A 9,797-nucleotide genomic window follows, 5' to 3' on the forward strand; every position below is an offset into this window, starting at 1 on the left:
TTCAGATACTGAACAAAATAGCAGCCGTCTTTCGTATTTGTCATTTTTGCCTATTTTCCCATGCATCAACTAAGAGTCTAAATGGGCAAAAACAAATTAGGAAAAAAACCAACCCTGCCCCTTGGCTAAGCTTCTCTTTGAAAGTGTAAGGTGATGAATACAGATTTCCTAGTGTGGGTTTCCTTAACACAGAATCTTTAAGCAATAAGGGCTACACAATCATTCCGCCCATGTGTCTGTGTATCTCCATTCCATGAGAACAAAGTTTTATTCTCCTGTCCAATCTTAACCTTGTTTCTCAGATGAACAGACTTTTTGTTATTAGGTTAGTAAAATTTAGTGCATATTGCACCTGGGTAAGAGAAACCCTTGCTGGGTGAAAACCTGCAAGTTTCCTGCTCGTTTAGCCTGCTGCTAGCCCGTCGCCAGATGAATGCTGCTCAGCAATTCAGCACAGCAAAGCTGGAAACCAGCCCCAACACTGGGCTTGGAGAACACAGATAGTGAGGGATTGTGGGGGAAAATGGGTCACACTGAGGCGAAGGGGCCTCACCACAGGGAGAGAAGCTGGAGTTACTACAACAGGGGGAAATACAGCATTGCAAGGTGTTCTGTAAGAAAAAAAGGCTCATGAATTCCTCTGTTGAAAGAACTGATACTTCATAATTTAAAAGTCATATATCAAATTTAAGCCATGGTGATGTTTTATAGTAAGCTACCCCCTATGGTTAAATTGAATTATAGCAGCCTTCTTGCAGTTCTGAACTCTGAACTCTGATCTGAAGCTCCACTGGACTTTTTGTGGATGCACAGTTCTGCTTTTAAGGAGTTTGTGTTTGGCCTGGGATTAGTACACTCATTCCAAACTGTTTAGTATCCTGTGTGGTAGTAAATTGTTGTTCTGAAACACTTAATTCACAAGGACATTTTTATGCTTTATGAGCATTTATAACCTAAAAAAGGCTTTTCTTCTACAGTCACAAAAAACCTGCAGATTGGCTGATGGATCATTTCTGGTGGTGAAATAGTTGTTGTGACATTAGACTGTTTCATCTTTGAAGTCCTTTTCTCCTAGCTTTGAGAGTTCTCCAACCAGCCTTCAGAAGGATTATGTGAAGCCAGGAAAGTCCCTTTGGAGTCCTGCAAGTCTGAAGTATGGCAGGAGGATCTACCTTTTCCTCAGGCAAAAAATCCTCCTTCAGGTAATGAGACTTTTAGGGCCAACTACCCCTGGGAAAGGAAAACAACACAGAGAAAGCTGAAGTGAATAAACTTGATAACCCTTGACTGGGGAAGTGCCCTCAACTTCTCACAGTCAAGTCATAAAGTACTGCAAAGGAATTGTTTTTGTGACAAACCTGGGTTACTTTCTCATGGGCAGTCAGAGAGAACAAAATGCTTTGCAAGTGCTGTTTTGTGCCAGACACCTTGGGACCATTCAGTGCAGTTTTGGAACTCTTCCAAGATTCTGGCATGAAAGGATGAGAAAAGAATTGATAATTTAATTTTTCTTAAATGCTGTTTGATTTTGCGTAGCTCAGCATTTGTCCCTTTCAAGAGTTTGTTGAAAAGCAGTATAATAGTGATATTGCTCAGCTCTTATGTATCAATATCTATGCATGGATTTGCAAGAGCTTTACGAAGATGGGTCTTATGACTATTGTAATTTCACAGATTTAAAATTTAAGGAACAGACACAGATAATGACAGACCTTCTAAATGACCTCAGGTAAATGGGAAAACTGGAAGTATACATATTTATTGCCTTTTTCCTCACCCTTTTCCCACCAGATCTGTGTAGTAGCTGCTTCTACTTTGAGGTAAGAAATGTAACTTCTAAAGGACTTTTGAACAATGAGTGCTATGTTACAATGCCAGTTCCTTCCTTGAAGATTAATAAGAGAGCTAAGTAATTTTAAATACAGTAAGAGGTAAAGATTCCAGCAAATGAAGCCTGACTACAGAAAAAACCCTGGTACCATCTCCTTCCTGAGTAGGTTTTGCTTTGGTATCTCTGTTCTGGAGTGAAATGAATATTTATCTAAATATTTTAAATAAGCTTTACACAGAAATGAAAAGAACAGGCTTCCTCTTTAATGCAGAGTAAATTTTTTTTTTAGAAAGACTTGATGTCCTTTTAAATATCTACTAACCAAATGTTAATTTACTAAATTTAAAACTAATATTTACCATTGTCAAAATTATCATCAATCAGTAGTAAATTTCCAGGAACACAGACATGCACATAATGCCTGATGAAATACAGTGGCAGAAATTAAACCCATTTGACTTAAAAAAGTCAGAACCAGCAGCAGGATAATTTCTGTGACACTCAATACTTAACTATTTCTTTACTACGGACATTTCATGTAAAGAAGGGACTGCCATGCCTTCTTGTGTCGGCAGGCAGAAAGATTCACATGGGTACCTCTACAACAACAATTACTTGTAAGATGTATATTCCAGCAATGTATTCAGCTATGATTTACCAGTAGTAACAGATGGAGCATCCACTACTTCTCATGATACTTTGTTTCAATATTTACTCATCCTACCCATAGTAACTGCTGCTTTTTTTTTACCTTAATTTGGTATGGTTTCTATTTGAGTCATTGGCTCTGGTTATGCCTTTGACATATGCATTTTACAGATAGACATGGAAGACGAGGGCCTTCTAAGATGCTAAGAATTCAGCGTGACCCTGATGAAAACCCATGTCAAAATCCATTATTATGCTTTTCTGCTATATCATGCCAACAGAAGACTCAGTAAGCCATCTCTGGCTAGGAATTTAGCTTCAAGATTGAGTACATTTGAGTATGAACAAAAAGCCCTACTGCATGTAATAAAAGAGCTGTTTCTGGTGTATAATTAATTAAAAATTGATCTATCTTTGCTTAAGAGTAATAAACATTCCTGAGATAGAGTCTTTCTGAAAAAGAGTGGAACATGCAATTGTGAAAAATTATTTTGATTCTGAAATTGTGCATTTGTCCTGGATATGTCTAACATGCGTATAATTTGATTATGTCTTAGTGCAAGCAGATTGCTTACTTTTAGGAAGAAGAGTAATCCAGGGCTTTATTGCTTACCTTATTTGTGTAATTAGAAAAAGGCTATGGCTGATGTCACTGGTTTAATCTCCAACAAACCAGAGCATTTAATAACCTACTGACAGTGAAGTCCAGAAGATTGTAAGGGACATTTTAGCTAATCCACAACTAAAAGAATGACTTGTCTTTTTATAGTGTTATCATAACATTGCAACTGGAAATAACACACACCCCCCACCCCACTCCACCCCAGTTTCTAAATTATTCAACTTGATTACTTCTGTAGATTTAGATGAGATAATGAGATATTAGGAAGAAATTCTTTACTGTGAGGGTGGTGAGACACTGGAACAGGTTGCCCAGATAAATTGTGGATGCTCCATCCCTGACAGTGTTCAAGGCCAGGTTGGATGGGGCTTTGAGCAACCTGGTCTAGTGGAAAGTGTCCCTTCCAAACAAAACCATTGTATGATTCTATGAAAGTCAGCATTTTTATTCAAAGATAATATGAGGATCATATCTAATATTTACACAACAGCAGTACAATATTTGGATTCTTAGAGAAAAGTCTGCTTGTTTCACTTTCAGGTCTGGTCTAGCAATAAGTTCTCACATACATACCTCAGCGTCTGTCTGCCCCATGCCTGTTAATGAAATTTAATCTAACAGATTTAATTCACTGATCGTAAATCATTATTTAAATCAGTGATCAGGAAATCTTAAATGATGTATTTGGTTTTAACCTTTTTTTGCATATTTACATTTCAATTAAGGTTCTGTATAATGGCATTCCCATTATAACTCATTTGAATCTTGACTTTCAGTTAAATTTAACCTTTACATTTGAAGATTCACCTTGACATACAAAAGATTAACTCTCTTTAAGCTGAACAACTTTTACAGTATTATATGTATTTAAATTGTTTTTTAAGTGTTTTCAACATAGAAAAATGTAAACAATATGCTGCTTCATTACATAGTACCTAATATGTGTCTTTTAGAAGTTGTGGCAAGCTGCATTTGATTGGAAATTAGGATCCACTTACATGTAAACAAGATTTCCTTTCTATTGAATTAGAAACCCTTCTTCATTTCTTTAACAAAAGCAACAAAAATATCAGATGCTTATATTGCTCTATCACATGGAAGAAATACTGTCTGTACTTAATGGTTTAACTGAATCAGGAGATAACCAAGTCTTTCAAAGATTTTGAATTAATAGATCCTCTTTATATCATTTTTATTTCTGAACTGGAAGAGGAATACAAGATTTATCACTTTCTTGAATTTTAATTTTCAACCAAATAATGTGATTCAAGGCAAAAGACAATGTCCTGAAAAAAAAACCCAAGAAATTTTTAGTCACTTTTAGACAATTAGCCAATATATTTCATCTTTCTTTAAACTTCCTTCAAACTGGTACTACTTCAATGACTAAAATTTGTTACGGTTGGTATGACTTATGAATAGTAACTAGGGGCATAGCAATGTTTTCCTCTTCTGTTTTTAGGCATTTAATTCAGTACTTTTTACTTGGAATAGTGGCAAGCACTTTCTTGATCTACCTCTTAGGGAACTGCTGTATAACTTCAAACTTTAGCAGTTCCTTCTGTGTTCTCAGCAGTGTTCTCGCTGCTGACATATGATTGAATTGAAGAATTGAATGCAGACATCATCTAATTTTTTTTTATAGTAAAGAAAATATAAGAGCATTGATAGAGAATATCTTCCAACTAGAACATGCAATTAATAATCTTTCCAATGTATTTATAAATAACACAAAGATAGATTCATGACAATTATTAAATTTTGGTTAGTGCTATATTTTATGATAAGAGCTGAGGTGAAAGCTATGAATGTGTTTCAGAACAAGGACTAAGCAGGTGATTCTATTCAGTCACCTATGCCAACACCGTTTCCTAATCATTGCTTTCAAAAGAATAATTCTTCTAATGAAATTTAATTTTCTTGAATGTTTTCTGAACATTAGCATGTGCCATAGAATGTAGTGTACATGAGTTATTTGTATTTTTTTTAATCTATTTACACTGGAACTCTTTCTGAATTCTCCATATGGGATCTTTTTGGACATTTGCATGTGCTATAGAAACCTCCTCTGAGGAATGCCAAAAGCTTCTGAAAAACAAAAAACAGAAATGAAAGCGCATGTGAGGTTGCTCAGCAGAGAACAGGAAATTGATGCCAGTTGGAAAAATGAGAAATATTAGTGTGCTATCCATTATTTTATCCATAATTATCCAACTCCTTAATCAGTTACATGGAAGTGTATCATTTTACGAAGCTGGAGTTGACATAAAGGATTAAAGGTATTTTGCCACTGGTTCTGTACCATGTTTAAAACTCATCCTCCATCCAGGAAATGGGGAATGGCTCATTGATGCTATAAATATGGTTATTTATTAATTAATATATTTCAGGTTTTATTGCATCTTAATAAAGCTTATAATGATTTTAAATTCATTTGAAACATATTCACAGAATATAAACTGTAATTAAACTAAAAAAACTAACAAAATAATGGTCAAGCAATTTGGGCTGGGCAGCATAGTTTTTATTCCAAGTAATGCAAGATTGATGCATTCTGCAGGATGCATGGAGTCTTTGGAAAGTTTGCCTCTTGGCATGTGCTCTGTGAGGGGCCATTATTAAATTCAAATATTAATCCAAAAATGGGTTTATGGATTTTGTAAACTTAATTATGAAATGAATTCAGTTGCTGGTAAAATACTACATATATTCATTTGACTAGAAACGCCTGTTCCTGATTAAATTCTAGTACACAGAAGACATATAAAGGTGATTTTTTCCCCAAAGGCCAGTAGAAGATCATTTGTATCTTGTTATGCACAAAATATTGTAATACATCCAGTTAGCAAGGTCATCAATCTCTTCTGGGAAAAATCTTTGTTCATACATTGCTTTTATATAAATATAGAATGTTCTGGGGAAGGCGCCTTTATTATAACCTCTCCCTTACTTCCAAGAGAGGTGGAAGTTGCAAGAGGACAATAAGAAGTCCCTTAAGGTATGGCTTCTTACCAACAACTTCTCCGCTAGCTACTTCTATGGAGACAGTCACATCCCTCCTTCCTCACCTATCTGGCTGTACATCCCCACTGCTTCCCTCTAGTTGGGTCTATTGCTTGTCCAGCCACTAAAAGCTGAGTTAGCTTCCCAAACCATGAGCAAACTAACGCAGGGAAAAAAAGTCTGCTGCTTCCAAGGTTGCTGTTTCGGTGAGCTGCAATGAATTTCTAGGGAGCTGGACAAACACCACTGCCCCAGAAAAAATAAGATGGAGAGGTACAGAGTAAAAGCAGGTTGTGAGTCTGGCTTGAATAGCACAAAACTTCATTCTCTGAGCCATGAAGTAGAGCCTGCAGCAAGGGATATGTGGTCTACTGTGGGCAAGTGCCTCATCAGTACTTGCTGATGGAATTAGTTACAGAGGTGAACCTGTGTTTCTACGAAAGAGAATATTTGATCCTTTTTCTCAGTCCTTCTTTCCCTTCTAATTTATGCAGCCAAGCCCAGAAGTAAAGCTAAAATATGTTAGAAGACAGGAACCAGTCTGCGGGGTGTTCTGGCCAGATGTCTCTTTGGACATGGGGATATTTGGAAAAGATATTCAGACCATGATAGCTACAGTTCTAAAGCTCCAGGACAGAGAGGTTTTGTTGACTAAGACTGGACTTGGCTGAATCAGGAGAAACACTGCATTGCAGCCTTCTTTTTGAGTAAGCACATATTCAGCTCTATGTTAAAAATACTGGCAAGGCTAGAATGTAATTGTCAGGGAACTTGAAAGTGAGATTGCACAAAAGAGTACTTCAAAGGCAGTACAAGGAAATCCTACTGTATATGTATACAGCTTGACTTCTTGCCACCTCTGCATATGCAGTATCTCTGTAAATAATTTCCTGAATAAAGACCTTGGCATTCTTTTTTGTTATTCAGTATGCAGTTCATGAACCACCGGGGAGAATGAGTTTGTTGATGCACCAGAGGGACTTGACTGAACATAAAGTGGGAAGACTGTATAGTTCAGCATGTTTGTCATGGATAAATATCAGCACTACATTCACAATTCAACTGAACTTGTGGTTAAAGTGCTATTTGCAACTGGGCAATAATAGATAACATACCAAAAAAGTAAGCAGATTTTGCTTGGCTAAAGTGATATGCTGACTGCAGCATGAATTGCAGTAGCTCTATATGAAAATAATGAAAGTATTAAAAAGAGTCTGTTAGCCCTTTCTGAAGAAATGTTTACATTTGCTTCCAATTGTAAACATTTGAACTTTCAAATAAAACATTTTGATCCACAAAAAAGTATTTCAGATTGCCCATTAAGCCAAAACCAATATGTCTGAACATCTGTAATGTTCATGCCAACAGAGAATTAATCTGCTGGGAATTGAACTCTCTATTACACTAGATTTTGAAATATTTGCATCTTTTCCTATGAGTTTCTCAAAACTTCTGTTTTTTCCTCCTGGAAACAATCTACATGTGGCAGAAGTGTGGAGAAGGAACTTGGGCAGAGCTATCTACAGGGGTTCCTTCCACAAGAAGCTGAAAGCAGCCCCTCCACCAGTCAGGCTTTTCCGTATGCACATGCTGTGTGACAAGCTGAGCAAGACTTTGCAGCATACAGTAAATGTGGCAGGATTTCTTCTGCCCTGACTGTAAGGGGTACACTGTGGAAGGATAACTCTGAACTGGAGTGAAATGATTTGGGCTGGAGTCCAAGCTGTGAGCCTGGGAATGAGGAATGAGAGAGGAAATGAGGAAGAAGGGGTGGCATGGGAAATGAGATGCAATATAAGCAAGCTGGTAGCTGTTGCTCTGTAGTTATTAAAGGTAGGGTTGTAAAGCCAATTTTGAGGGAAAATACAGAGCTGAGGAGAAAATAAAAGTTGTTCCAGATAGAGTCCTAATATGGAAAAGTAGGAGCTGAAAACTCTTATCCATCTGCAAGCTGAAAGGCTGCTTCCCCCTGTTTTCAGGGGGGAGTTCAGTGGCCTAGGCTTTAGGAAAACAGGAGGAGATTAATGACAGAATTCTATCACATATGCAGCAGAAAATGCTAGTAAGGGTGGAAAGACAGGTAAATTAGAAGTTTCAGAAGAGCTGTTCAAATTGAATGAGGTACTTTGCTAAACCACAAATCCTCTCCCACAAGAAAAACAGGTTGCTTAGTTTTATAATCTTTCCTGGGAGAATTAGTCAAGGCTTGTCACCTGATACCTTTCTATTTTTACTACTTAACAGAGCCACAGTTAGGAGTAGGAATGGTGAAGTTTAATCTTTAGAATCAAGATCTTGTCTTAATTGTACACTAATGCAAATTTTGCATTGATGTAGACTCTGCATACCTGCTAGTGTACACTCTCATTTATTTGTTTTAGAATTTGGAAAGTTGTTAGGCAATGTCTGTCATGTATTACATACATTGTAATAAATGTAATAAATATTTAGGCTGCATTGTCAAATGGTGATGGCAATAAATTAGAAATACTTTGCTCAATTCTATTAACAACAATGGAAGTTTTCAATGAGCCAGAAGTAAAAATAGCACACATTTCAACACTGTTCATCTTCCAATGCTTTAGACTACCTGTATTGCATGCACAGTGTCTCAACTTCTAATGCAGGTTCTGTGAGTGTCATTTGTGATCAAAAGGACCTTTTTTTTTCCCTTGAAGTTTCATGTAGTTGATCATCCTATGTCCTAAAGGTCTCTTAAAACACCTTACATTTCTGTTTGCTTAGGAAAATGCCACAGGAGGTGAATCAGGTGGAATGATAGATTATAATTTCATCTCACAGAAGATTTTCCAGAAATATTTATCTCATTAGAAAGCTTTAGAGTTGTCAGAGAGACGGACCTCCATTAACAGGAGAGCAGTAGCCATTAAAGTCTGTATGGTTATAGGAGCCTTTGCATTCTTGTTCTCCAGCATTGTCACGAAAACGTAGTCCAGTCCTGAAGGCTTGCAGTCTGAAACCCATTGTATCCTGTACTTCAACAGTGTAGCTCAATCCTAGATTGGGCTATCTCTTTTAATCTGTTTCTGGGAATTGTCCAAAAGACTTATGCAGTGTGATGAGTCTGTGATGAGCTTAGTGTTTGGAAACCTTTAAATTAAACTGGAAAGGATCTAGCCAACATGCTGTGGGTAGTAACTTAGAAGAAGTGGGTTATTGCTTTGTTTTGGGAATATTTGTACTTGGGAAAGACAATGTACTTTTTGGTACTTCATACATTTTTAAAAAGTATTTGTCATAATAGAATTAGTATATGTTGGAAGAATGTGCTTTACCTTGCCATTGGATCAACTAAAAACATACACATATTCATTTATGGATCAATGATCAGCTGATCAGCAGGAACAGGCTAAGTGCCTTAATGTAATCATGTATAGATATTCTTAATAATCTTCAAAATAGCTTTTCTCCATCTGAGAATGCTGCAGAACTGTAATTGCCTGTAGTGTCTGAGCCTTTAGCCATTGCCGTGAAATACAATCATCCACACAGATAATATTCTGCAAGACTGTTTCCAACAATGGGTTTGCAAATGTAACAGACTAAAGAAAATCCTGCTTCTCTGGATCAAAAGCTAATCAAAACCTCTTCTGCTAATGAGAGACGAGACTAGAATAGTAGAAAACATACTGTGAGCAGTGATCAATTAGCTGAGAAAAAATGTCTGATTTG

The sequence above is a fragment of the Strigops habroptila genome, chromosome 3 (assembly GCF_004027225.2).
Source record: "Strigops habroptila isolate Jane chromosome 3, bStrHab1.2.pri, whole genome shotgun sequence".
Lineage (NCBI taxonomy): Eukaryota > Metazoa > Chordata > Aves > Psittaciformes > Psittacidae > Strigops > Strigops habroptila.